The 26,253-nt window shown below is 38.4% G+C and overlaps 1 long non-coding RNA gene across 1 annotated transcript in view; it reads right to left on the bottom strand.

Annotated features, from left to right (window-relative positions):
• The window catches only part of LOC309860093, a 52,700-nt gene extending 36,022 nt beyond the window's left edge, over window positions 1-16,678 (bottom strand). Inside the window, exon 1 of the long non-coding RNA XR_014309146.1 lies at window positions 16,190-16,678. This is a non-coding gene — a long non-coding RNA (uncharacterized lncRNA). The remainder of the gene's footprint in view (window positions 1-16,189) is intronic.
• Window positions 16,679-26,253: the final 9,575 nt, after the last annotated feature.

Below are 26,253 nucleotides of genomic sequence, written 5' to 3'. Positions count from 1 at the left end.
TTTATAGGTTTTACCCTATATATATATGTATAAAATCTCAATGAGCCTGGCACACAGTTAGCACTACATAAGGTTATATAAGTATTACATAGAAAATTGTTACTATGTTGCTACAGACACACTGGGATAATCAGCACATAAATGTGCTATTTTATAGAAAGCCTATTTGATTAGAAAGCCAGACATTTTAATATCCTAGTCCACATAGCTATAAGGTCAAAGTAGTGCCTACCTTCATGACTCATGTTGTGTCCTTCTACTTGAACTCATTGCAATTTTGCAGGATTTATTTCAGACTGTGTGCTAAATCAATGGAATGAGACATTAGTGAAAGTTTCTCAGATGGGTTCTCACTCAAGGAATATTCTTTTGAAACATTCTAGAGGAATTACCTGATTAATGATTGCCTATTTTACCAAGAAGTAAAATAGGAGTCTGTATGAGAAAAATTGTCTTTTCATTCATAAAATAATGTTTTCATATATCAAAACTTAACAAGCATTTCATATGTGCTGGACATTGAGTTTAAAAAAAAAATATATATATATATATGGATTCTTGCCGTGGTAGTAGAAGTTTGTACATCTATGCAGTAGCCTTTATTATTATCTACATTTTTATAACAAAGAATGTGGAGTTTGAAAAGGAACCATCGATTCTCTGAGTTCTCCACTTACTACAGGAAAGGGTTAAGATTTGCATCTGGGACTGTCCCAATCAGTAGCCATATACTTTTCACTCCTCCAGCATGTCAGCCTGAATACTGGCAGGAAACATCCAGTCCATTCAAAATAGGTAAGTCAATGTGAGTTCTAAAAAGGGACTACAGATCAGAATGTGGGCCAAGTATGAGGAAACACCAAGGATCATGTAGTGCCATACGGCTGGTAAAATCTGATGACAGTTCCTACCTGGAGGTGTGAAATGAAAAGAGAAGGAGTAGTTACCAGGAGCCAGAGAGAGAAAGCAACCTGTCAGAAAATGAGAATTTTGGTCCAGGAGTGTAGCCAATCTACTGTGATCCCACCAGGAAGGAACCAGTGCAAGAAATACTCAATAAAACCTCTGATCTCCTGCCAGTGATTCTCACTGACCAAAACAAACAGAAGTCAGAGATCCGGGGAGTCCATTCATGAATAAGTCCCTATGAGTCGGCCTCCCAAAGAACCAGAGAGGATGGGAAAAGGAAATAAGTGTGAATTTGAGGGGGGCATCAGAAGGTATCACAGGTGAAACATGGAGGAACCTGAGTCTGAGGGGAAAACAAGATGGCCAACGTAACCCCTTTAAAATCTGTGCATGCAGGGCGCATGGGTGCCTCAGTCGGTTAAGTGTCTGCCTTCAGCTCAGGTCATGATCCCAGGGTCCTGGGATTGAGCCCTCATTAGACTCCCTGCTCAATAGAAAGCCTGCTTCTCCCTCTCCCTCTGCTTGCCACTCTGCCTACTTGGGCTCTCTCTATCTCTCTGTCAAATAAATAAACAAAATCTTTAAAATAAAATAAAATAATAAAATAAAATAAATAAAATAAAATATCTGAGCATGCACCTAATTATACAGCATTTAAAAATTGTATTAGTCAAGATTTTACAATGGATTTAACCTAATTTCCACATCAACAACTCTCCTCTACTATGAATATTACCTCAATTTATTAATATTTCATTATTTTATTATAGTAATAGATGAACTGGCAAAACCAGGTTTGGGAACAAACACATTACACATTTGAGTTTTTATAGGCACACGTGTCATTGGCTAACAGCTGAAGCATGCAGAGGTAACACAGGTGCCTGGTCTCTGCAGCAATTCACTGGCCAGAGGAATGGGCCATGGCGATTTAGCAAGTGAGCAAGTACATATGCAAAACCAGCAAATCGGAATGGAAGGACAGAAAAGAGAGCTTCCAGTGAAGTTCTATGCCGAGCATCTACTCTGCTTGGAACCTTAATGGAGAAATATGTGTCCATCTAGAATATTCTACAAGTCATTTTTCCTAATCTTTTCTTCCTGGTGGTATCAAAAATCTTATTGAAGCTGTTTTGGGTAGTTCACATCTGTGCAGTCCTCCTGTCTGAGAAGTTCATGGATCAGTGTCTCCTCCACTGAATACAGGTGCATTTTAACAGACCTGTTTTGCAGGCAACAGAAATGATTAATGAATCCGGGGTGGTGAACTAGCAGCTTGTTTGGTGTTTCTGACCCAGGTGCTTTAAAACTCATTACTGGTACCTACCGAAGCTTTTCTAATGGACCTAAAATAGATTTCACTACTGTTAACATGATTCTGCTCTTGCGTGATCTTGATTTTCATGTTTATGTGTTTTTACTTGTCATTGTTAGGCACTACCAACAGGCCTACATTTTTTAAAAAGTCGATCTGCATTCAAGTTGGCAATTTACGTGTTCCATTTAGAAAAGAAAAGCATTTGCTACAAAATCGCAGGTTTAAACCATGGACATTTGACACAAGATAGCACTTTTTAAAATGCAGAATTGGTGAGCTTAACATTACAAACAAAGTGCCCTGGAGTAGTCCCCATAATGGACATCAGTAAGGTGCTCAACACTTCTGTGTGGCTGTGACCCAGCCAACAAACATTAATTAGCCTCTTTCTCACTGTGGGGGTGGGGACAAGCCCTCAACTGGCCAATCAGATCAACTCTTTTCTCCAACTACTGTGATTGGTTCAGAAAGGGACATGTGACTCCAGCACAAGGCCAGTTCCTTTTTTCAAGGTTTAATAGCGGATGAGGGGAGAGATTATGCGTCTGTCTTCTCTGGGATACAAACAATGAAGGTTATGGAAGCAAGAGCTATCACAGAAATCTCTCTTTCGTGCGTGAAGGAAGCCATCTGCCCTAGGAAAGGATGGGAATAACTCATAAAAGATAATCACCTAATTAGTACATGAAGAAAAATATATCACCAATCCTTTCCCTTGTGGAGGGCATAAAATCTGTATCTTCTACATTCCTATATGACTCATTTATGCAAATTTACACTTCAGTCTTTGAGGCTACTCCCCCCCTTAATTAAGGAGGGCCAAGGAACCCTAATGGACAATCCCCACCATTGCCCTTAGTGCAGGTTTTACTGAGGGCAATTGGGGTTAACAGAAGGAGGAGAAATAGATGTAAATGACCAGGAAAAAAAAAAGTAGAAGAAAAGAAAAAAAGAAAATTTGAAAAAAAAATGTAAGCAATAAACCACCAATCTGGATTGAAAACCAAATTATAATCAAACTTGGTGGTTGTGTAAAAAATTAAAATGAACAAAAACAGACATTAGATGATGATGATTATGATTGTGTGTGTGTGTGTGTGTGTGTGTGTGTGTGTGTGTGTTTTAAAGATGCATAAAGGCTTGTGTTTTTAAATTCCAGAGTTCCAGAAGGGCTAGTGGTATAACTAGCCAAGAAACGTTATAGTCATTCAGAGAAATTGAGTAGGTTAACAGAAAAGCCTTGAGTAAATGGAACTGCACACCACAAATGGAAGATCATATAATCTACTCATATTCTTGACTGTGGAGTAACTTTCAAAATACAATGTGTATGATAAGAACTTCTAAATCTTTGTCATTCACAAAGTATGACAGACTTCAACTGATACCTCATTGAACAGCAGAAGCCAAACTTTCTGTGTATGGATGCTTAGAACACTGTATTTGTTTAAAGAAAGCTCATCACCCAGATCCAGAAAGAGATATGTAGGATTAGTGCCCAGGAAAAAAGAGTGACTGTCTTATTTACACAGATACTAGGTAATAAAGTATTTCAGAGGAGGGTGTCAAGATTGATGGAACTTTCCCTATGCAGTGATCAAACTCTTAAACGGTGTTAACAATTTTGGCAGACAACTTTATATGCTGAATTATTGTAATTGCATTTCTTCCTCAAAAGACCACATGAAATGTAGAAACATTTTTGATAGTTGAAGTGATTAGTATGAATATAAATTCTGGTATTGTATTACAAAATAAGAATGCCTTGAGGACTTCTATTTTCCCTAATCCAGATGTCTATGCTTTCAGAATTTTTGTATCTGGATATTATTATTATTGTCATCATCATCATTTTAATCATTAGCTTACTTCATGTTGAGTTACCAGTTATCCATTCCTATTATTGGTTTAATGACTTAACGATGTACCTGGATGTTCAGTACCATTTAGTGCCTTTATTTTCTAGGGAAGAGGAAGTGTGTGGGAGCTGGAGTTGAAGACTGAAAGCTTAAAGCCATCTTGTAGTCAAGTTCATTGGTCTTCTAAGTTGTGCTATTTGCCAGTTATTTTTGGTTCTCAGTAAATCTAGCTCTCTGTCTATCTGCTCTTTCTCTCCTGGACACTTGTTTGCTCATCCTCATTTCTATACATCTCACTGTGCCCTGTTTATAGAGTGAGCCTTTATTTGATGTGGAAATATATTTGTGTGTGTGCATCCTGTGTGTGTGTGTGTGTGTACTGTGTGCACATACACACATAGCATGAGGCATAAAGCATATATGATAATGAAGGGAAGGGGTGGTAGCTTATGATTATAATAAAAGACAATTATAACTATATTTATATACTTGAGTGTATAGTAAAGTGACAGATTAAGAAAGAAATCAAGACAAGGACTTTGATGGAGAACTGTGAAACTGATGACAGTACTATTTCAACTATAAAAGAACTGTAATGCAAAAATTGAAAATTATCTGAAGAAATATTTGGCCCACACTATTCTACAGTAGTCTAAATTACATGAAATTACATGAATTACATGGTTTCAACCATGAAAATTCAGTGTCTTTGAGCAAACAAATGACTCACATAACTTATGATGTTTAGAGAATGATCTGAGTTGTAAAATAATTGTAATAATTGTAAACTGCTTGAAGTCAGGGACCAATCTTGTTCATCTTTGCCTCCTGTCCACACCTAGCCTAGGACTGCATACAGCAGATGCTCAAAAAGGGCTTTTGAAAGAATTACTGTCAACTCTGCATAAACTGAAACACATGGCTGGGTGCTGGTTATGTAGATGAGCATATTGTACATATATACATAAATATACTAGAAAAAATCTTTCATTAGTTATTCAATAAATTATAAATAAAATCACTTCATTTCTTGCAAAGATATTCATTTACTGTCTTTAAGTTAAATGGATCAGTAAGACAGACTCTGCCTTAAAGAGGATTGTAATTCCTTTGAAGAATATAGTATATGTTATTAAAGCTAAGGATTGTTTATTTCTGCAATATTTGGCAGCATAGCTATTTTAAATGTCAAGTAAAACTGAAATTTATAAAATGTCATGATTTTATTTCTCACATTTATTTCCCAATTTTTATTCAAAATAGTTGATGTGGTTTGCTTCTAATTATTTTCTGTGTTGAGAGAGCAAAATCTTAGTAATAGAGATAAAATATGCCTTGCTGAAGATTATAAAGTCAGTATCTGACAAATCTAAAATTAAAGAATGTATTTCAGGATTGTACACTCATAATTAAACTTCTATCCTGCCTACTGAATTCATTTATTTACTCATTAAGTGCACTGTTCTCTCCAAAGTATGATTCAGTGGTGAGAAATTTGTGCCTGAATTTCATTCATTGACTTTGTACATTCTGATTAACATGGTTCAGAACCTTTTTTCTCTTATCCTAAGCTTTTTAGTGTCTGATTACCAAGGTAAGTCCAGGGCTCAAAGGTTTTGTTTTTAAAATAACACAGGCAAGAAGTGCAAAAGTTTTCTTGTATAGGAGAGATAGTCTGAAAGACTATTATCAGAATGAATTAAATAACTCAGCTTATGCATTGCCCAGAAACTCATAAATCAATGGGTGACAGCTGCACCTTCCCACGGTACCATTCATTTCCCCAAACATAACATTGATCAAACTTGTAGTCTCTTGTTTAATATTTACATTCATGGCTAGACTCTCAACCCCACAAGAGCTGGGATGTATTAATACGATTTGCCATTTGATGTCCATTACCACACAAAAGTGTCTAGCGCAGAATATTCAACCCAATAAGTATCAATTAAATGGAACCAAATTGAACAGACGAGGCAGTAGAGAAGTCATTTCAGTCATCTATTGGAAATATGAGAAATTCCTTCTGCAAAGGAAATGAAAACTATATCAAAGAAAATGAACTAAAATCCTTAATATGTTTTTATGTGTTATGTAGATATACAGATATTGCTACCTAAATGTGTGTTCACGTACCCATTTTGATTCTATCTCTAGATTGCCATAGAGTTTGAGTGAGTTGAGAATGTAATAATAATAAGGTGAGGAACCACAAATAATATATATGAACATTTATTGAGTTCTTACTATGTGCCTGGAACTATATGCTTTACATGAAATATACATGAATGAAATCATTTGATTCTCACAGCTGCACTAGTAGATAATTACAGTTCCATCCCTATTTTACAGAGAAAGAAACAGCCTAATTCTATAGGTACTTTAAAATAAATGGAAAACAATGTCACCTTTACTGTCTGACAAGCTTCTTGTATGACCACAGGAAGAAAGAAAAAGGAAAGGAAGGAGGGAAGGTAAGAGGAAGGAAGGAAGGAAAGAAGGAAAGAGAAGGAAAAATTCCTAGCCAGAACTTTTTTTTTTTAATGATTTTATTTATTAATTTGACAGATGGAGATCACAAGTAGGCAGAGAGAGAGGCAGAGAGAAGGAAGGAAGCAGGCTCCCTGCTGAGCAGAGAGCCTGATGCAGGGCTGGATCCCAGGACCCTGGGATCAGGACCAGAGCCCAAGGCAACCCACTGAGCCACCCAGGCGCCCCTAGCCAGAACTTGTGAAATATACATCAGAACAGACCATTAAGTTAGGAATTCCTTTGTCCCACCTGTTGCAGAAAGAGAAGGGAGTTTAACTGGGTGTGGCTCTGTCCTATATTCACTGCGGCACATCTCATGGATCACTGTTTCTTTTCAACCTCAGCCTTGCTTTTTGGATTGTATAGAGTGGACAGCAATGACTCAGTAAGTTGCAGTAAGTTATTTCAAGATTTCAGAGATGCTAAAGACGTCCACAGAATCAAGCTAAGTCTATGAATAACAGGTGAAAATATATAATTTATTGATCTCTTTGGTTGAGCCAGGCACCATGTAGAACACATTTTATTGATTGTTTCTTCTAAGGCTCCTCAGTGCACTTTGACATTAGGCATGGTTTCCTCGCTGTGGAGATGAGGAAGTCAAAGTGAATACCGATCCCAAGTCACACATAATAAGTGGCCAACGCTAGCTCCCATGTCCTCTTGGGAAGCCAAGCTGCATTTGATAAGAGCACACTGGCAGGGGCCCAAACACAGTAACTGTAAAGGTTGAGGCGGAAGCAGAAGCGTAATGCAGCAGGTTACTGACATTGGTCAGCCTTGAGCTCGTAGGAGACCCAACAGTGGCTCTATGGGACCGTGGGGGAAAAGGCAGGAGGCAGACGTGAGAGTGAGAGACACTTCGGAGACCGAAAGGCCAGAGCTTAGCACCTATGAGATGCACAGGGGAGGTAGGGGAAAACAAGGGTAACAAACCCGCAACTGAAGGAACCCTTCAGTTCCCAGCTAAGTGATGATAAGAAGTTAGGGAAGTGGTTTGTTAATTATTTCCAGCAGGAAAATGTTGCATTTGAGGTCATTGCCATTCAGTTGGAGATACCCAGAAGGCAGAGAAATATGCAGGCATGAAACTCAGGAGAGAGATTAGCCCTATAGACAAAGGTATTGGAAGTTGTTAGCTTGGTGGTGAGGTAAGTGATTAAGGTCACTCGAAAGTGTACCTAGAGTGGATAAAAAGGTAAGGAACCAAGGACAGGAACCCTGGAACTGACCAACATTTAAAGAGCTCTGCCATGCTTCCCAGGATCAAGGCTTGACTTCTTTAAGACATTCTTTACTGTTCGGTTTTAATTTTTTTTTAAGATTTTATTGATTTATTTGACAGAGATCCCAGAGCCCTGGGATCATGGCCCAAGTCTAAGACAGAGGCTTTAACCCGCTGAGCCACCCAGGCGCCCCTGGTTTTAATTTTTTAAACAGCATTTATACTGATAAATTATGTTTGGCTCCCAATAAATTTGATTTGGAAAAAATAAAATAAAATAATATATAAATATAACAAAATGTATATATACAGCTAAATATAATGAAATAAGCAATACAATATATTATAAATGTATAAATATAAAATAAAATAAGTAAATAAATTTAATATAATATAATATATAATATTAATAAAGAACATATAAGTTAAATAAACAAATGTAAAACAGAATATGAAAAATTACAAATACTTTTGTCATAGGCCTGATGTGTGTGATAGTGACATTTATTAAATGACTTTATTATAAACTATGAATTGCAGAAATATTGAAAGGATAAAGAAACAAAAATACTAATATTTTTAAAAAGGTTTTATTTATTTGGGAAACAGCAGGGGCAGAGGGAGGGGCCAGGCAGAGGGAGAAGCAGATCCCACTATGAGCAGGGAGCAAGTTACCGGACTGGATCACAGGATTCTGAGATCATGATGAGCTCAAGTCAGACGCTTAACTGACTGAGCCACCCAGGCATCCCAAAAGTATGAATGATTTTACCACTTGAAGATAACCCTTATTCATAAATCAATTTATTTACTTCTAGTAATTTGTGGAAAGCATAAAATATACTTTCACAAAAATAAAATCAGAGTAATGTTCTGTATTTAATTTGTTTTTTTTTAATTTAATTTGATTGAATTTAATTTTAATTTAATTTAAATTTAATTTGTTTTATTTAATTTTATTTGCTTTTTACGGTAAAATTAGTATACACTAAAATTCTCACATTTTATGTATTTATTCTTTTTTTTTTTAAGATTTTTTTTTATTTGACAGAGACACAGCGAGGGCAGGAACACAAACAGGGGGAGTGGGAGAAGAAGCAGGCCCCCCACGGAGCAGGAAGCTGATGGGAGGCTCAATCCCAGGACCCTGAGATCATGACCCAAGTCAAAGGCAGACACAAGCCACCGAGGTACTCCAAATTCACACATTTTAAAAATGAAATGCAGTTCAGTGAGTTTTGGAAAATGCATATTCCCATTACCCAACAGCTTCAACAAGGTATAGAATAGTTCCATTACCCCAGAAACTTGCCTTGTGTTCCTTTACAATCAATCCCCCCACTGTGGAAAACCCTGTTCTGATTCTAGGGCCATGGGTTAGTTTTGCCTCTTCTACAGAACTTTGTATAAATGGAAGCATGAAGGACATACTCTTTTCTGTCTGGCTTCTTTCCGTCAGCATGATGCTTGGGAAATGCACCCAGGTGGTTTTGTGTATGAGTAGTGTGCATTGCTACATAGTATCACAATTTATTTAGCCATTCGCCTACTCATAGAGCTCTGGGAGTTTTTACTTTGGGGCTCTTAGGGAAAAACCTCATATCATGTATTTACAAATTTCACGCATGTATGTTTTCACTAAACCTGGCTTTCAGAACTGTCAGATAATATATTTAAGTTTAGGGGTGCCTGGGTGGCTCAGTGGTTTAAGTCTCTGCCTTCGGCTCAGGTCATGATCTCAAGTGTCCTGGGATAGAGCCCTGCATCAGACTCTGCTCAGCAAGGAGCCTGCTTCCTCCTCTCTCTCTACCTGCCTCTCTGCCTACTTGTGATCTTTGTCTGTCAAGTAAAGAAATAAAATCTTTTAAATATATCCATATCTATATCTATGTATTTAAGTTTATTCCACACCACTGAATTTATCACAGAAGCAATAGAAAACTAATGCATTTTCTTTTAGAAAAATTGGCTTAACCCAATAGCTGATGGGTAGATGCAGCACATGGAAATCTCTTCAAACTCATTCCAGATTGTTACAGCCATTCATAGGAATATAGCTATAATCCTCAAATACAAGACACCTAAGTCAGATGTCTCTTTAAATGCAGAGTTCTTAAATAAAAGGGGCCAGAGGATGTGTATTCACATGTATGTTGGCAGGCAGTCACTAAAACTACTACTAAATACATTTTTGCTTTAACATGAATGCCTATTACTGATGAGAATATTCCCGATGATCCGAGAATATCCGCCATTGGAAAACTTGTTCAGTTTGTAGAAACCAGGGTGTACTTTGACATGGTGAGAAAACTGTTTTGTCCTTTCCCTGCTCTTGAGACAAGTTCAGGCAGGGCTGGAAGCCTCCACTGTCAGGGGCACCACCCAGGCCACCTCCTCCCTGGGCATCCACACCCCGCTTCTTGCGCAATAACTTTAATCAATTCCCATTCATAGATGACATGAAGGGAAACCCGCTAATGTTTTTGCCTTGCCCTTTTTCCCATTTACACTAAAACTTCACCTGTGTTCGTACATGCAGTTAGCATCCCCGCTGACTCAGTCCCGGGGCTGGGAAACAATATGTAGGATGAAAGACAGAGCTTCTGATCTCCCATCTCAAGTGACAGCATAAACAGTAAGGTACATGGCCTTGATCCAACACTCCTTTATATATATTTTATGTATTTTTACTTCCTTGTATTAAGAAACAGGTAATGCTTTACCAAGAATGTAGACTAACTGGTTTGGTGAGTTTTATTTATTTTTAAAAAATTAAATAAAAGGAACAGAAAGAAAATGTTTTCTTTAAGCTCCCTTAAAAACTGCAAACCAAATGCTTCTGTTAATCATGGAAAAACACACGGAAGAAAAGCTATTTCATTAAAGAGCAAAAAAAGGACAAGGGTGGGCTTAAAATTTGACTTTTTTGCAGCAGCCTAACAAATTCTAGTTCTGAGGAAGAAAATTCCAGGGTGCCCCGGGGGGCACAGTCATTTTAAGTGTTAGACACTTGATTTCATGTCCAGGCCGTGGTCTCAGAGTCCTGAGGGTGAGACCTGCCTCCACGCCGCGCCCCCCTCAGTGTGGAGTCTGCTTGAACGTCTCTCTCTCCTTCTCCCTCTGCCCTCCTCAACTCTCTAAAATAAATAAATAAATGAAATCTAAAAAAAGACAAAAAGAAAATACATTTATTACCAATCTGCATTCTGGTTCATAAAATTTTTTTATCAGTCTTGAAACGGAAAGTTTCTCATACTTCCCTTTTCCCAAGATGAATTCTATAAAGGATAGACTATAGTAATTGTCCATTTTCATGAAAATCTGAGAGTTAGGGGCCTTGGGGGAAGGGAAGGGAACACCTGCATTGTGGTATCACTCTCCCTTTTAATTTTCTTGACCAGTCAACATCCTGTTAAATCCATACCTATAAAGTGTCTCTGGTGGGCATTATAGCAAAAAGGTAAGACCAAGTCCCAGCTTGAAACGTGCCTTGAGGACAACTAAAATCTATTAGCTATTTCTAAAGATCTATTTTTTTACCTCAAAATAAACAGATTCCATTTTTAGTGATGTTTGGAGTCGCACAAATTTTTAAAATGCACATATGTAAAAATAACACTTCCCTTGCCCCTACTCAAGGGCCATTATCCAGGTTTACCCAAGAAAGTCCTAATTTTAAAACTGAAATCCCTATGCTTAAAACCCCCTCAGTCCTGAGCAAACTAGGAAAGGTGGTCACCCTCTCATTCACAGCCAGATTCAAGTTAGTTTAATGTAAAAAGTACTCCTTGGCAGGGGTGCCTGGGTGGCTCAGTGGGTTAAGCCTCTGCCTTCGGCTCAGGTCATGATCCCAGGGTTCTGGGATTGAGCCTCACTTTGGGCTCTCTGCTCGGCGAGGAGCCTGCTTCCCCCTCTCTCTCTGCCTGCCTCTCTGCCTACTTGTGATCTCTCTCTCTGTGTCAAATAAATAAAATCTTTAAAAAAAAAATTTAAAGAAAGAAAAATGTACTACTTGGCTTTTCTTAGGGATGCCTAGTACTCTGCCAGGAATGGTATATGAGGTAACTATTGTTCAAACCAAGCATTTGATCATTTGACAACATAACATATAATAAACAGTACATTTAAGGGTTTTTAAAAATTTCCTTATTTGAAAAAGCAGTAAGAAATTACAATGTCTTCTACTTTTTCAAATGATAAAAAGAGGCAAGCCTTAAAATCATGTGGTTTTCAGTTACACAAGAAATGTCAGCTGAACACAAGCAATTTAAAATTGCTGAGGGAACAGTTACTTCTAATTGCCTCACTCTGGGGCCTTGTATCTATATTTTTAAGTGACAGTGTGAATGAACATCTGTTTTTTACAGTGATTTAGATTAAATGTTTCAGGATTTGAAGGAAAGGTTTTGTGCCATTTGCTTTTTCAATATTGCTGCTGTTAAAGTAATTTGTAGCATAAAACAAACACATTAAGTAAATCTAAGAACGGTATATTGTCTTTTCATGTAACTATGATAAAAATTGGCGAGTTATCATATGGCTTTCAAAATTATACGATTCTGTTGACTGATTTTATAGACTGAATGAAGTAGAGGTCTCCATTTCAATTTGGCTCTCAGGATTAAATGTTTGTATTTTTTCTATTTGTATGTTTTTTTTTTTTAAATCATGGTTTTAAAAAGTTAAAAAATTCTGACATCATTTAGTACACTGAATTTAATTGTGATAAAATTACATCTTGCCAAAATAGAATCCCCAAATTTTTGAAGAGTTATTTGGGATTATTTTAGGTTCCCAAAGAAGAATTGCTAAGAAAACACTCCAAGCAACAGCTTCATCCAATAAGGATATTAAGCATATTATTATTAATAATAAATGGCACTTACTTGTTTTCCTGCTGGGAGAAAATGTCTGTACTTGAGTTTCTCCTTCGAGAAATCTCAAATTTAGCACGTGTTAGAAAGAGCTGCTGATTTGATTGGGCCATTTCCTCCCTCCTCGGTCCTCTCCTCAGCCCCGTAAATGCCATGGCCACCCCACCTCGTGAGTTAGCTGGAAGCCCATGTCCCAGTCCCAATTCCTACTTTTGCACCTCCATTTCCTTACACCGATTGCCATCAAGTCTTCTTTATTCTGTCACAAGTACATCTGGAATCCCTGTCCTTCTCTCCCTCTCGGCCCCTGCTCCCTTAGACCAGGCCACCATTGTTTTTTTTGTGGATGAGTGCCACTGCCTCCTGACCGTGCACTTCCTCTCTTAACCTGCTTTAGATCTATACGACATTAGAAATATGCCTAAAACATACACCAGAGGGGCTCCTGGGTGGCTCAGTCAGCTAAGCCCCAACTCTTGACTTCTGCTCATGTCATATCTCGGGGCCGTGAAATCAAGCCTTGGGTTGGGCTCCATGCTCAGGAAGGAGTCTGCTTAAGATTCTCTCTCTCTCTCTCTCTCTGCCTCTGGCCCACCCCACTGCATGCTCTCTCTCCATCTTAAAAACAAACAAACAAACACACAAACAAAAACAGGGCACCTGGATGCCTCCGTCAAAGGTCTGACTTAGATTCAGGTCACAATCCCAGGGTCCTGAGATGGAGTTCTGTGTCAGGCTCCCTGCTCAACGGGGAGTCTTTTTCTCCCTCTCCCTCTGCCCCTATCCCTGCTCAGGGATATTTGAGAGAGAGATCTCTCAAATAAATACATTTTTAAAAAATAAAAATAAAACAAAACATCTGTTATCTGTTTCAAAGCTCTGAACCGATTTCCTGTCACTTTTGGAAAAAATAATTCCTAATTCCCAACTCTACCTCTCACAGCCGGAATGAACAGACTCCAGCTCATTTTCTGCAACCCCATGACACATTGCAGGCTTTATCTCCATGGATTGTCTTAGTCCATTAGTGCTGTTATAACAAAAACACCATGAGCTGGGTAGTGTATAAACAACAGAAATTTATTTCTCACTCTTCTGGCAACTGAGAAGTCCAAGATCAAGGCGTCAGCAGATTCTGTGGGTCCAGTGAGGGCTCACTTCCTGCTTCATAGACAGCTTTTCACTGTGTCCTCTTGGGACAGGAGAGTCAAGTATCTTTCTTATGAGGGCACTTTATTCATGATGGTTCCACCCTCATACACCTACTCATTTCCCAAAGACCCCACTTCCTAATACCACCACCTTGCAGGTTAGATTTTAGCACACGAATTGGGGATGACGGGGTGGGCACAAACATTTAATCTAGAGCAGATTCCACAAAGAAGACAAGGCTTTTTAGAATTTTCATACCTCTTTCTCCCACCAATATTTCCCTCTCTTTCCGCATTGTTTAAATGTCACCTCCTCAGAGAAGCCCTCCCTGACTACTCAGAATGGGACAGTTACTTTCCTGCCAACACTTAGTATAACTTGTAATATTTTCCTTATGTGCCTCTACACCATATTTGGTGTCGTCCCACTACAAACTTGTTAAGTTTTATGAAGCTGGAGGCTGTGGTATCTTGTCTACTTTCTATTTTTAGTGCCTAGAGCAATGTCTACAACAAGTGAGTGTTAAATTAGTGCCTGTTGCAGAGTAGGTACTTAGAGATTTTTTGTTAATAAAGGCTCAACAATTTATATCTTTTTTTTTAAAGATCTTATTAATTTGACAGAGAGAGATCAGAAGTAGGCAGAGCAGCAGGCCCAGAGAGAGGGGGAAGCAGGCTCCCTGATGAGCAGAGAGCCTGGTGCAGGACTTGATCCCAGGACCCGGAGACCATGACCTGAGCCGAAGGCAGAAGCTTAACCCACTGAGCCACCCAGGTGCCCCTCAATACTTTATGTCTTATATCATTTCATCCTTAGTGAGAGACAGATACAATCCATGGTACCATTTTACAAATGAGAAAATTGGAACTTAAACTCTCTGGCTGTGTAAAGTCCCCATGTAGTCTTACTGGTCGAAAGTGGTGAAATCAGAAACATATCACTCTGTTCAATTCCCATGTCATTACTGGCCCTGGGACCTTGCAGGCTCTCAGGAACTGGGGTAAATCATAAACATGAGCCCTCCAGGTCCCTCTTCTGCCTGATTAGGAATTACAAAATTATGATTTCTCTAATTTTATCATTCTTTCTACATTTCTTACTTGGAATTTATCTATTACCAAGGAGGCTTCATGCTGTATGTGTTTCATATATGTCTTATTGTGAGTAGTTGAAATTACTAAATCATGTGGGTTCCAAAACTCAGGAAGGAGATTTGAATAGACTTAAATTCCTTATAGTTCCTTAACTCCTTATAATTCCTATTCCTAATGGTCCTTAAAACTATTCTGAAAGTAACGGGAGGGGGCAGGGATGAGTGGTCTCTCCTGTTCTCCTTCCCTGCCGTGATGGTTACACTCTTCCCCTTGTCTAGGCCATAGCACATTTATTATCTTCCCACCATCAGTAATAAGAGATCATGTCTTTTCTGTTAGCACAAATTACAGTTATTAGAAATCTCCCTGCAGAGATATTATACCAAAATATCACAGATTTTCTTGTTTAAGTCCTGGGAGTGGTAGGTTTAATGTGATGTAAGCAATCACCACACACTAAACACCAAGCCACACGCTCACCCACACAAACTTCTGTCTTCTACATCATAGGCTCTCCGGATGGCCTCAAAAGATAAATTGGGGGAGAAGGGGAAGTAGAAGAAGCAAAAGGAGAAAAGGTCTTTTTTCCCCCTTAAATCCTATTATTATATCCATCAGTTAACCAGAAAAAAAAAAAAAAAAGCAACAACAATGGACTTAAATTTAGCTGCATAGGAGACTCAAGTGAGCCAATAGACTTCGAAGCCATGAGCTGGGGAGACCCAGTGAGAACCAGAGATTACTAAGGTTGTGCCTTTCTCACAAGCCTCTAGAACATCCCAAAGGATTCCTGCTCCTCCTCTGTTTCTCAGGGGCATTCATGAGTATGTCTGTCCTAGATCTCTGCCTTCCCTTTATCTCTACCTTTCCCTTTGCCAAACCAGCCATCCAGCCTGTCAATTGCACCTCTAAAATGCCCCCTGGGTCCCTCGCCTCCCTTCCGTCTCTGGTGGCATTACCCTAGTACATATTCCCATCATGTTGTGTCTGGAATAATAAAAGCATCACAGCTTCTTAACTGGTCTCCTCCATCTCATACTACCTCACTCAGACCACCACGGACCCATTTTTCTCGTAGTAGCCAGTAGGACCTCTTTAAAACCATAATTGTGACTCATAAAGCTTCTCTGCGAAGGCCCAGCAATAATTCCCTATTGTGTTTAGGTTAAAGGCTAAGATTCTTCATAACTCTTTTTAAGATCCTGCAAAAATTGACCCAGACTGACCTGTTGCTTCTCTATCATGACTGTCTTCTTTTCCGCTGTGGTAAGCTTTTCTGAGATCCTTGAACACATGACGCTCTTCTCCTTGAGTCACCACATGGGCAAGTTGCTTCTACGGGGCTCTTGCCAATACACTCTCCCGACGCCAGATGAATGATCTCTTCCTCAGGGGAGTTTCCTTCATCATCACAACTTCCTTGGATCAGGCCTTATTGAACCCCCGTCTCATATCTTGGCACATGAGGGCTCCACAAGATCTGTTCACTGACTTTTAAATTCTCTTCCAATTCACAAGGGCCCGAAAGCTACCACAACTAGATGTGAATCAGGAGTCATGGAGGATTACTCACCCTAGCCTTTGCCCACAGTCAGCCTTACTCAGAAAGGATACGATAGGTGCAAATGGAAAACTCCATACCACCCAGGTGTCATGATAAGCCCTGGGAACTGGCTACATGGCCAGTTGCTATCAAATTCTGTTTCTCCTTCTATGGAGATGTGGTAGCTAGGCAACTTCAATAACATTTGGAATCCAACCCACAAAAATCTCACTCTGAGACAGGATGAAGTGCCAAAACTGGTCGGTTTCCCTTGAGAGCACTCTCCCTTAGGCCATGGACATGGGCCAACTGTCTGGGAAGAAATTTGTATAAATACCTATGCTGCAAACGTGCATAGTTATGTTTTATTGATTTAATTATGTGACATGGTCGGAGTGTCTGATACAGTATGTGGAAGGCCTGGATTTTCCTACTGTAAGACGAAGTCCATCTGTAAGTAATTATCCTGCTAATGTGGCACTGACTGCATATGGCAACATAAATGAAGCAAAATGAGCAGTTATTTCAAGAGGGCATTTCCAAGCCTGAAATCCTTGCTGCAAGATTTGTGCTGTAAATAACACATTCAAACGAAGTAATAAATCAAATGTCTTTTGCATATATCTTTGAAGAAAAGGGGCTCAGCAGATAGCCTTACCAGATAATGATTTTAAGATAGAAGCAACTGTGGAAACAATAATGTTCTTCAGACAAAATTTTATCTGTTCCAGATTCACATTAGCTGGAAACTGAACGTATCTACTAAGGGGCTCTCTGAATGTCACCAACATTAAGAAGATAGAGTTATCATAGATTGTAAAGCTGAATAATGGCTCTGTTCCCTCAAAATCCTCTACTGTAAAGTGACTAAATGCTTCCGTTTATTTTTTTCAACTTATAAATGTGTAGATAAAACCATAATGAGAAAGTGTTATGCTTAATAATATTTATTCCTTGATACAAACAGTATTTTAATACATAATTAAAACTTCCCATTTGAGGAAGATAAGTGACATGGTGGAATTGGTTGGCTAGAGGGGGTTAATTTTTTTCTAATTATTTATTAAACAACCTCGCTAATCACTGTCTTCCTATTTTTCAATTTTTTGCTTGACTGAAATTATAAGCACATTCTAACTTTCCCTAATACTTTTGATTAATCCCAAAAGGTGTCTTATTTCAAACATGGTTCTAATATTTTGTCCCTTTACAAACCTATCCGTCAATTAAAACAAAGCAGTATCATTATCCTATGTTATTATCCCTAGGCCTTAATGAGTATTTAGCCCAGGATTTGCTCAATAAAGCGAACCCATTGCCATGCAAATAATGACTATATATTTCTTGGACTCACAAAAATATATGTTGATGGTGAATATATAAACCTCTAAAAATGTAATAAAACCTCTAAACATGCAATAAAATTCAAATATTTAAATATAGATTCAATTTTTCAAAACTATTCTCCAACTTACTCATGCAAAATTAACAACGAAAGTTTTACTCTGCTTTAGTATACACTTTCAGCTAGCTGTAGAATAAACATATTTTGCTAAATCGGTTCAACACAGACAAATGGCAGTAGTTAATTTACCAGATATAAATTGGGGACTATCCATCAGTTATCTGACAGCAGGATCATCTCCAAGAAAAGTTTGGTGCCAAGTAATTGAGAAACCGCTTGAATGCATTTTATGCTTTGGTTTCTGAACAACTGTCAAGACGTTTAGTCCAGGACCCCTTATGCAGTATCATGCTTGACAAACAGGAAACTGCCTTAAGATGTTACTATCATTTATTAGATATCTCAGACAGCTCATTCAAGGACAGATAAAGTATTTTGCTGTGATGCAGCTATATTGTACTGGAAAGCAAAACAGTCCTAAGAAATGGATGTGAATCCTGGCTCTCCCATGTACTACTCTCATGTATAATCTTGAACAAGCCATTTAATGTTTCAGTCTCACTTTTATCATCCTTAAAAAGGCTATAATACCTGCTTCAAAGGACGACAATAAGGCTCATATAAGATCATAAATGGGAAAGCGCTTTCTGTTCTAAAAGACTACTCATCTAAGAGATGATGGTTCTTATTCTCCATTCAATTGTCCTTGCCATGGTATTAGTGAATTTATGACCTTGGATGTTGAGTTCTAAAGACCCGACAACTTTTTCTTCTTGATTGTAGCCTGAATGAATCAACATAGAACATCTGAGAACTGTTAAAATGCTAAAGGAAATATGGCTTACCTAGAATGAGATGCATTTTTGTTCAACCACAGAACCGATACGTATCATCAACAGCAGGCCAAAACCTTACATATTTAAATACTCTGGACAATTTATTTGTGCTTAGTGGTTTATTTTTCTTCATGTAAGAGATGTATCTTAATGTGTTACATACAAAGTGAGTCATATTGGAAACAGGATTTTTTTTTTTTTTTAAGTTGGGTGCCTCACTCATGAAGTGGGAAAAAGTATTTACATGGAACCATGAGTCAATACAAATGAAGAATTAAAATAGTCACTTGAATGGTCTCCTGTTAAAATCATTGTCTCCCTGTCAGAACCAGAGTTCAGAATAAAATCACTGTCTTGGATGGGATATCCGTGTCTACACTATCCATTTAACAATGAGTTCGTTCTGCAAGTGGAGTCACAGTCACCCTTTATTTTTTTTTTAAGATTTTATTTATTTATCTGACACAGAGAGAGATCACAAGTAGGCAGAGAGGCAGGTGAAATCAGGCTTCTTACTGAGCAGAGAGCCCGATGTAGGGCTCGATCCTAGGACCCTGAGATCATGACCTGAGCTGAAGGCAGAGGCTTAACCCACTGAGCCACCCAGGTGCCCAACACAGTCACCCTTTAACTGAAGTAATGGTCTCTTTATATCAGTGCCTGAATATATTAATCCTTAAATCCTGCCTTGCTTAGTCATTCACCGCATGCCTCTCTCAGGCCTTCAGATGGTTCCTTCCTTACAACATGGGACAGATAGACTGACTCTTACCTACCCATTTTAGCCTATTTGCTCCATTTGATTATAAGCAGTCACAGACTCTGGATTTTGACCCCCTTTGATTGTGTGTTTGTTATTTTTGTTGTTTATTCTGTGACTGAGCTCATAAGGGTTATAAGATTAATAAGGTTGGACTCTTGTACTCAGCTTCTCCTTTGCCCCTATCTTGAATCCCTTACATCTTAGTTCTGCTTAGAGCCAGGCAAGGGCAACATCCACTCCTCAGTCACATCCAGCTTCAAGTTCTCCTATCTGGGCAGATCCTAGAACCCCTTGTTGGCCCTGGAGTGAGAGTTTATGGAGTCTTTTTTTTTTTCTTTTTTTTTTGTTTTGTTTTGTTTTAAAGAATTTCCTAAGTCAGGTTTATTTCCAGTTGAAAGTGACAGCAAGCCAACAAAAAACTAGTTGAGCCAAAAAAATGGAAATTTATTGGAAGACTTATAACCACAAAAAGAGCAAATATGGCCCAGAGACCAACTGGGAATAGAAACTCCAATGTCTCCAGAATGTGCTACATGTCCTGTATCCACATGTTGGCTTCATTTTCTTAAGAAAGGTTTTCCCACCAGCAGGAAACACAGAATCTGGCAGCAGCTCCACCTTCAAACTTCCAGAGTCATCACCAGAAAATGACTGGCTTCTGCTGTCTCTCTCTTTCTCTCTCTTTTTCAGATTAAAAAACCAGGGAGAAGATATGTACTTTGTCTAGTGTGAGTGGTGGATTCATTCCCAGACCAATCAGTTAAGGTCAGGCAGTGAGTGGTGTTACTCTGGATTTATTTACTCACCTTAGATCATTAAGTGTTACTGGGACTTAGAACAAATGACACCCCCCATTCAAAATAGATACCTTCAATGGGAGAAACATCATTTCCCAGAAAGAGGGAGTGAGTGCAGAGAACCAGTTTCCAGAAGGTAGAGGGGGTGAATGACTGGACAGATGTGGCAATGACTGTTTACTGGGATAGATAACCAGTTGGCATATTATCTCTTAAAATTTTGGTTTTCTTATTTTTCCTATTAATCTCTGTGATTTGTTTATATCAAATTTTTCTTAAAGTCAAGGTGACTAGTGAATAGGAAAAGCAAATGAAGCTGAACAAAGCTTATTAGAGAGTTAATACTTCTTGAGAACCAGCCAATTTCCAGAAATTTCTTCTATAATCTTTCATTTTCTCCCTCAAACATCACTGAAGTGAGATAACTCCATTCCCATAAAAACAAATTAATACTCAGGGATAATAAATAGGTGCTTCAAGATGATAAAATTAGCAAGGGCTAAGCTGCAACTAAAGACCTGTGTATATTCAATTGGAAAAGGAAAATGCAGTGGGGCTTGTGCAGTTTCAATTCATGGTGGAAATTGTGAGAAAGTAGTGATTGGTGTTCAGGGCTCATCTTTACATGTCAACCCTACCAGAGATTTGTTGCTCTGCAGGGATCAAGTCCAAGGACAACTCGGGACATATTACCAGGTTATTAGTACAAGAAATATAAATAAATTATTGCTCTACTTTCTTTTCTTTGGGATATGTTTTATTCGCCATCACAGTATTAAGATGGAAAGATGAGATTAGGGTGTAGACCTAGAGAAATGAGGCCAAGGAGACCAGCTGTCCTGCTGACTATAGCCCGTGCTAAAGGTTTTCTCACGGCATTATATGATAAGAAGACTCTATTGGGATTTGGTGGAAAGTCTTTAAAAAATAAAAGGAATGATTTTTCCTAGAATATCCCTTGGGTGAATGCATTCTTGAATCAGTTGAGGTGTTGGCCAGCTATTGGAGAATTCCTGGATCTTGAGCTCCTGTCAAATATCATTGCATCTCGAATAAGAAGTAATAAGAGATGTCTATACAGACAGGGCAAGAAAGATGATAGGATATTTACTTTGCATCCACAGAATGAAGTTGAAGTCCTTCTTTTCATCTGATTACATATAACATTCACCCACTATGTACCTGCCTTCTGCTTGGCACCAGGCAGTCAAAGATGTATCGCTTTTCTAAAACTCACAGTATCACGGATGTACTTTGGTGCATTTCTGACTTCAAAACTCTAATTATTGAGATACTTTTGTGATGTGAGTCCTTCACATAAATCCCAGGCTACTTGGATGACAGATTCATAATGCAACTAACCTCTGTCCCATGTTGTAAAGGAAGGAACCATGTGAAGGCCTGAGAGAGACATGTAGTGGATGACCAAGCAAGACAGGATTTAAGTCCATCTGCCTGGTTCTGGGGCTCAAGCACATGTCCCACTCCCCCATGCTCCTATGCTAAAACTGCAAGTGGGAGTTGAAGTCTAGTCCTCCTCTTTCCTCTCTTCTCCCCTTACACATTTAGCAGACAACTGGGAAATGAATCTGGGAATGTGCTGACACCAATAGAATTAATTTGCTTTTGACACTACACTTCATGTTTGTTCAAGCTTATATTTAATTTGTAATAAAATTGTGAAAGAACATGGCCTGGAAAATTGAGATGAAATTAGTTTTTTCTACCTAATTTCAAAGCCTAGAATTCCAACCAAATCTAAAAAGTCAATTTGGTTAATTTCATCCAAGGAGTTCTTGGATGAAAAAATATTGCTCAATTGAATAGGAACATGCAAAGAAATGCCTCTGATATAAGAAGAATTTCTTAATTTTATTCCTGAACTTGGGTACATTCTGTTTTAACAAAAACTTCTCTGATTACATGAATCAAATTTTCATTTTACCTTCTAATATTTTTGTTATACATTTCTCATCACTGACTACCATTTAGGCAGATAAACTGCCACCTACCACCAATATCATTTTAAATAAAGTCTATACCCACATGAAAATCCTAACAAAAATAATACTAACCCTAAAACCAACAGATAATGATATACAGACATTCAGCCAACCTTTTCATAAAAATCATCTATTTAATCCTAAATGAAACTGTATGGGTGGGTGATATTATTATCATCATTACACAATTGAGGAAATGAGGATTAAAGTGTTTGAGCTCATGGTCAAGAGCAGCAGCTTCCAAATGGTGGAGCAGAACTGTGAATAAAGAAAACCTGTCTTGCAAAGGAAACATTTAACAAAACCAAAAGACAACTGACAGAATGGGAGAAGATATTTGCAAATGACATATCAGATAAAGGTCTAGTATCCTAAATCTATAAAGAACTTATCAAACTCAATACCAAAGAACAAATAATACAATCAAGAAATGGGCAGAGGACATGAACAGACATTTCTACAAAGAAGACATCCAGATGGCCAACAGATACATGAAAAAGTGCTCCATATCACTCGGCATCAGGGAAATACAAATCAAAATCACAATGAGATTCCACCTCACACCAGTCAGAATGACTAAAATTAACAAGTCAGGAAATGACAGATACTGGTGAGGATGCAGAGAAAGGGGAACCCTCCTACACTGTTGGTGGGAATGCAAGCTGGTGCAACCACTCTGGAAAACAGCATGGAGGTTCCTCAAAAAGTTGAAAATAGAGCTACCCTATATGACCCAGAAATCGCACTACTGGGTATTTACCCTAAACATACAAATGTAGTGATCTAAAGGGGCATGTGCACCCGAATGTTTATAGCAGCAATGTCCACAATAGCCAAAGTATGGGAAGAATCTAGATGCCTATCAACAGATGAATGTATAAAGAAGATTTGGTATATATATACAATGGAATACTATGCAGCCATCAAAAGAAATGAAATCTTGCCACTTGCGACAACTTGGATGGAACTAGAGGGTATTATGCTGAATGAAATAAGTCAATCAGAGAAAGACAAATATCCTATGATCTCCCTGATATGAGGAAGTTGAGAGGAAATGAGGGGGGTTGGGGGGAAGTAAAAGAATAAATGAAACAAGATGGGATCCGGAGGGAGACAAACCATAAGAGACTCTTAGTCTCACAAAACAAACCGAGGTTTGCTGGGTGGAGGGGAGTAAGGAGAGGGCTGTGAGATTATGGACATTAGGGAGGGTATGTGCTATGGTGAGTGCTGTGAAGTGTGTAAACCTGGCGAGTCACAGACCTGTACCCCTGGGGCTAACAATACATTATATGTTAATAAAAAAATAAAAGTTATTTTAAAAAAAGAAAATCTGTCTTGGCTTCTCTAAGACCTATTTTTCTTGGCTTTTAAATATGAGACAATTTCTTCCTCATCCTCTGTGCAATATCTTAACAGTTCATTGATCTCATGGACATTCATTTAATATTCAGTAATTATTACTTGAATCCTTGCTTTATGAAAGGCATCGTAGCCAGGCATCATTGGGGATAGACATCAATAAGACCCAAACTATGCTCTGCAGAATTTATACTCTAGTCTGTGAACAAATGCCAGTATGCAGAATTCCAGGAAATTATGCTAAAAGTGCCATATGATACTGAGGGTTTTGGAGAGAAGGAGAGTGGAGGGTTGGGTGATCCTGGTGGGGAGTATTATGGAGGGCACGTATTGCATGGAGCACTCGGTGTGGTGCATAAACAATGAATTCTGGAACACTGAAAAGAAATAGAATAAAATGGAGGAAAAAAAGTTGAAAAAAGTGCTTGGTTTATTTATTTATTTATTTATTTATTTATTGTTATTTATTTATTTATTTATTTATTTTGAGGGGGGGGAGAGTATGCACACATGAGTTGGATTGGGGGAGGTTTGGATAGGGGCAGAGGGAGAGGAGAGAGAGAGAATCTTAAGCAGACGCCATGCCTAGCATGGAGTCGAACCTATGCTGGGCTCCATTCCACCACCCTGAGATCATGACCTGAGCCAAAATTAAGAGCTGGACACATGAGCCACCCAAGCACCAGGAGCAACATATTTTAAATGCCATGGGGTTTAGCAGAAAAAGGAGGGCACATCTAGTGATAGTTGTGTGATGACATCATGGAGGTGTGGCCTCTCTCTCGAGCCCTCAAGAATGCGGAGGATTTCAGCATGAGGGAGTAGGAATTCCAGAAGAAGAACAAGAGCATAAAACTGAGAATGTGTTAGAAATTTCAGGGAATTGTGAGATATCCAATTCAACGTGGAATATATAAGAAGGTTGTGAAAGATAAATACCAAAGGCTGAGTTAGAAACCAGATGATAAGGGACTAGAATTTTAGTCTAAGAAATACACTCCTGGGTCCACATATGTTCTATGTTTACTAAGTTGGTAAGTCAGTTCTTCACGAGCGTTGTTGTATGCAGGCAAAGGTTACTGAATTTAGAACAATGTGTTGGTTGCTTAAAAAAAAACACCAAAAGCAATGTAAGGAATTACTGCTACACGGGTGCTTACTTGTTGAAGTATTCTCCTAATTACTTGTCTAAAGATGCTTTAACATCACTTTTGTATTTGTAGTGCTACAAATCAGGTTAATCTTTAATTCTCAGTCTACCCCGTAGATAAAGACAAAGTGTTTTGAGAGAATTTTCTTTTTGTATTGCCAATCTCCTCAGATGCAATCTTATTTTGAAAAAAAAAATGCAGTTCTTAATATACAGTACTAAAAAAATGCATGTCAACAGACAATAATCTAAACTAAAAGAATGCTACAATCATTTGCTTTAGATACATGATTTGCTTATGTTTTAACCCTCAGTCTTTGTGACCGAAGGATCCACCTGCTAACCAGTCTCAAGTGTGTTAGCTTTGATGAGATCTTCAATCAGAAAACAGAAGTCAGGGGTGCCTGGGTGGCTCAGTGGGTTAAAAAAGCCTCTGTCTTGGGCTCAGGTCATGATCCCAGGGACCTGGGGTGGAGCCCCACGTCAGTCTCTCTGCTCAGCAGGGAGTCTGCTTCCTCCTCTCTCTCAGCCTGTCTCTCTGCCTACTTGTAATCTTTGTCTGTCAAATAAATCAATAAAATCTTAAAAAAAAAAAAAAAGAAAAGAAAACAGAAGTCAGTGAGAGCTAGATAAGACAGACATCTGTGTCAGTGGCAGAAGTTCCTAACAGAATAGCCTTATTGGGAACAAATATGAAGAAAGTTCAGTATTTGGCCTTGATTCATTAAAATTCTTCTAATTATTGTTAATTAGCTCCATTTATTTCAAATAAGCTTAATAGTCTAGAAAATGACAAGAGGTCGCAGGATATGAATCACTTAGAAAAAAATAAATATAGATTCAGATTATTAGGAACAAAAATTAGAATGTATAAGGAACTCCAGCAAATCAATAAGGCATGGAACCAAGTAGGATAAAAAGAGACAAAAATAAGATTAGGCAGTATTCAGAGGGAGATTTCCAAATGGACCACAAGCGTGTGATGAGCTGCTCTAGCCCACTGGTAGTGTGAGTAATATAACTTAAATAATAATGGAACCTCTTTGTATGCACAGGTCGGTAAAAATGAGAAAGTTGGAAAACACTCAATGACGTTGTGGACCTGGGGAAAAGAAACACTGACTCTTACATACTATTTGATGTATGTATGACCTTCTAATGTAGCTTTTGTGAAGAAAAATCTGACACTGTAATGAGAGTAAATTTGCAATCTCACTTGCCAGTATACTCCTCAGAGACAAAAATCACCCACAGTTCCATAAGGGAGTATGTCAAGGATATCAACTGTAGCAGGAGGTGAATGCAATCTGGGTCTCCATCCTCGGATGCAAGGGTACACCATGTAAGCCAAAAGCAGTGTGCTGGAGGCAGATCCAGCAATATGAAAATATGTTAAAAACATAATATTGAGGGAAAAATAGGAAAAAAATT

The sequence above is a fragment of the Mustela nivalis genome (assembly GCF_964662115.1).
Source record: "Mustela nivalis genome assembly, chromosome: 2".
Taxonomy (NCBI): domain Eukaryota; kingdom Metazoa; phylum Chordata; class Mammalia; order Carnivora; family Mustelidae; genus Mustela; species Mustela nivalis.
The sequence above is the reverse complement of the archived record's forward strand: the minus strand, read 5'-3'. Positions and strand labels throughout refer to the sequence as shown.